The sequence below is a fragment of the Triticum aestivum genome, chromosome 4A (genome assembly GCF_018294505.1).
Source record: "Triticum aestivum cultivar Chinese Spring chromosome 4A, IWGSC CS RefSeq v2.1, whole genome shotgun sequence".
In the NCBI taxonomy this organism is placed as follows: Eukaryota; Viridiplantae; Streptophyta; class Magnoliopsida; order Poales; family Poaceae; genus Triticum; species Triticum aestivum.
The window spans coordinates 548,628,251-548,632,855 of record NC_057803.1 but is presented as its reverse complement, the minus strand read 5'-3'; positions in this window follow the sequence as shown (position 1 = coordinate 548,632,855).

Below are 4,605 nucleotides of genomic sequence, written 5' to 3'. Positions count from 1 at the left end.
ATTTTTATTTAAAATGAGGCAAAAAAATCTTTAGAAGGACGACCATTTGTATTAGGATGACTGCTCACACCGCTCGGGCTAAACCAAAGTGGTTCAACCAGAAGAGTTTTAGAAGGACAGCCGACATCGCGAGCAAAAGGAAATTCAGCAATAGGAGCTATCTATTACATAAACCATCAACATCAGTTGGAATGGGCCCCCAGATAGAAGCTTTGTTGATCAATCCTTGAGCCCTTCTTCATCTCCACGTGAACCTCAGAAGCTCCCCTCTTCTTCAATCCAGTAGTAGCAAGCATTCATATAGTAAGTTTGATTGAGTATTCAAACATAGAATCTTTCATTTGTGAAGCAACATGCTTGCCTTTCCTAGAAGAATCCGGATATGTTTCCACACTGCTCCCTGAAAACATAATCATTTCGCATAGTAGATTTATTATTATTATTTCTGTCCCAAAGAGCAGGTAATTCAGATACATTATCACGGGAAACAAACTGAAAGACTTTAATAATAATCATCCACGGATGTTTCGCAATAATTCAACCAAACAACAAGTAATCAATAGATTCATCCACACTGCAAAACAGTTAGTTAAATCATATAAGTGTTGTCTTTTATTCAAGTTATCTCTTGTTAGGATTTTTTTATGGACCACCAATGAACAAAAACCAAATACCTATGTCGGACAGTGATTTTCCAAAATTTGTCCCAGATAGGGGTAGAGACCCCTCCCCGGTTAATTTTGCCGTAAAAGGATTTAGTAATATAAACCTCAAAAGCTTCAAGAGTCCAAATAGGTTCATCGGCGCAGTCAACATGTTTAAAGCTAAGAAGGATATTCAAGAGGTAATTCCATTTCTCCAAAAAATGAAATATCAACACATCTCCTAAAGGCCAGTTTAAGGATCTGGTCATCCCACACCTGGGCAATAGTGCAATTTTGTTGCTGGCAGAGATCAAACAAGTCCCAGAATTGGGTTTTCAAGGAGATATCACCAGCCCACACATCATGCCAAAAGTAAATACTTTTACCATTGCCCAGAGCCTATTTATAAAAAGGCCTAACCCCAGACATAGCCCAAGTAAAAACCTTTTAGAAAAAGGGCATCCAGTGTTCATTCTAGACCAAAGAATATTGGGTTTAGTGATACGCCCATTTTGCATTATGTTCCTACTGTTATTTGTATTGTTTTCAATTAATATAACACTTTGTGGAGCAATTCAAATGTCTTTTCTCTCATAATATGAAAGTTTTAAACAAAGAGGGAGATTACCGGCAACTGGAATTCTGGACCTGAAAAAGCTATGTCGGGGATACCTATTCTGCACATCTCCAAATGAGCTGAATTTTTACGGATGACATGTTCAGATCTATTATGCTATTCAATACCCCTTTGATCTTGAGCATGAATATGTTTTGGAGTAGTTACTTCTGTTCTTAAGGACATGGGAGAAGTCTTGTCATAAGTAATCATGTGAATTTGGTATTCGTTCGATATTTTGATGATATGTATGTTGTTAATTCCCTTAGTGGTGTTATGTGAACGTTGACTACATGACACTTCACCATCTTTGGGGCTAAGGGAATGCATTGTGGAGTAGTTATTATATGATGGGTTGCTAGAGTGACAGAAGCGTAAATCCTAGTTTATCCGCTATTCCATAAGGGGCTGGTTTGGATCCATATGTTTAATGCTATGGTTAGGTTTTATCTTAATTCTTCTTTTATAGTTGTGGATGCTTGCGAGAGGGATTAATCATAAGTGGGAGGTTTGTTCTAGTAAGAACAATATCCAAGCTTCGGTCCACCCGCATATCAAAGTATCAAAGTAACGAACGCGAATCAAGCAAACATGATGAAAATGACTAGATGAAATTCTCGTGTGTCCTCAAGAACGCTTTGCTTATTATAAAGACCGTTCTGGCCTGGCCTTTGCTACAAAAAGGATAGGTCTACCTTGCTACAGTTTTTTACATTACTATTACTTGCTCGTTACAAATTATTTTGCTATCAAACTATCTGTTACTGACAATTTCAGTGCCTGTAGAAAATACCTTGCTAAAAATCACCTGTCATTTCCTTCCGCTCCTCGTTGGGTTCGACATTCTTACTTATTGAAAGGGCTATGATAGATCCCCTATACGTGTGGGTCATCAAAGCTCTTTTTTGGCGCCGTTGCTGTGGAGTGGAGCGCTTCTGGTACGTGGAATTTGGTAAGAAAAAAAAATTATATTACGTGCTGAAATTTATTGTCACTTGTTACAATGGAAAATCATCCTTTGAGGGGTTTGTTCAGGGTATCTTCACCTCGACCGGAAGCGCAAAGAGTTGCTACTCAACCTACTGCACCCGCTGAAAATATTTATTATGAAATTCTTTCGGGTATGATAGAGAAATTGCTAGCTAATCCTTATGCAGGGGATGGAACACTACATCCTGATATGCACCTAATTTATGCGGATGAAGTTTGCAGATTATTTAAGCTTGTAGGTTTACCCGGAGATGAAGTGAAGAAGAAGGTATTCCCTTTATCCATGAAGGGAAAGTCATTGCCATGTGATACGTCTTCGTCGTATCTACTTTTCCAAACACTTTTGCCCTTGTTTTATACTCTAACTTGCATTATTTGAATGGAACTAACCCGGTTTGACGCTGTTTTCAGCAAAATTGCCATGGTGTTATTTTTGTGCAGAAATAAAAGTTCTCGGAATGACCTAAAAATCAACGGAGAATTATTTTGAAATATATAAAAAAATAATGGAAGGAAGATCCACGTCAGGGGGCTCCACCAGTCCACGAGGGTGGGGGCGCGCCCTACCCCCCTGGGCGCGCCCCTTGCCTCGTGGGCCCCCCGACGCTCCACCAACCTCAACCCTGACTCCATATATTCACTTTAGGGGAGAAAAACCCAGGGAGAAGGATTCATCGCATTTTACGATACGGAGCCGCTGCCAAGCCCTAAACTCTCTCGGGAGGGCTGATCTGGAGTCCGTTCGGGGCTCCGGAGAGGGGAATCCATCACCATCAACCTTCCTCCATCACCAATTTCATGATGCTCACCACCGTGCGTGAGTAATTCCATCATAGGCTTGCTGGACGGTGATGAGTTGGATGAGATTTATCATGTAACCGAGTTAGTTTTGTTAGGGTTTGATCCCTAGCATCCATTATGTTCTGAGATTGATGTTGCTATGACTTTGCTATGCTTAATGCTTGTCACTAGGGCCCGAGTGCCATGATTTCAAATCTGAACCTATTATTTTTCATCAATATATGAGAGTTCTTGATACTATCTTGCAAGTCTATTGTCACCTACTACGTGTTATGATCCGGCAACCCCGAAGTGACAATAGTCGGGACCACTCCCGGTGATGACCGTAGTTTGAGGAGTTCATGTATTCACTATGTGTAATGCTTTGGTCCGGTACTCTATTAAAAGGAGGCCTCAATATCCCTTAGTTTCCAATAGGACCCCGCTGCCACGGGAGGGTAGGACAAAAGATGTCATGCAAGTTCTTTTCCATAAGCACGTATGACTATATTCGGAATACATGCCTACATTACATTGATGAACTGGAGCTAGTTCTGTGTCACCCTAGGTTATTACTGTTACATGATCGATCGCATCCAGCATAATTCTCTATCACCGATCCATTGCCTACGAGCTTTCCATATATTGTTCTTCGCTTATTTACTTTTCCGTTGCTACTGTTACAATCACTATAAAACACCTAAAATATTACTTTTGCTACCGTTACCTTTTACCACCGTTACCACTACTATCATATTACTTTGCTACTAAATACCTTGCTGCAGATATTAAGTTTCCAGGTGTGGTTGAATTGACAACTCAACTGCTAATACTTGAGAATATTCTTTGGCTCCTCTTGTGTCGAATCGATAAATTTGGGTTGAATACTCTACCCTCGAAAACTGTTGTGATCCCCTATACTTGTGGGTTATCACCATGGTATAAGCTATGTGATGATATTGGAGCTTGGGATTGGAATCGGTTGAAATTGAAATTTCATCAAAAAAATTATCATATGCATCTAGTTCATCGTGATCGGAATTATATATATAATTTTTGGCCTCGTGAAGGAGAAATTATCGCTCAAGCTTGGGGAAGGCTTAAATATATGATGTATACATGCCCCAATCATGAGCTCTCAACAAAAATTATCTGACATAATCTTATGCTCTGCTTTCTCATGATAATCAAAACATGCTTAATTCTTCTTCTACTGGCTCTTTTATGAAGAAAGCTATTGAGTTCAGATGTAATCTTCTAGAAAGAATTAAACGCCACTCTGAAGATTGGGAACTTGACAAAGGTAATGAGTCAGGTATAACATTTAAGTTCGATTGTGTTAAATCTTTTATGGATACCGATACATTTCACAAGTTTAGCACTAAATATGAACTTGACTCTGAGATAGTAGCTTCCTTTTGTGAATCTTTTGCTACGCATGTTGATATCCCTAAGGTGAAATGGTTTAAATATCATCCCCCTATTAAAGAAAAGATTGAGGAGCCCGTTATAGTTAAAGAAGAACTACCATTTACAATGTTGATTCGGTTGTGCCTAGTGCTTATATTGAGAAAC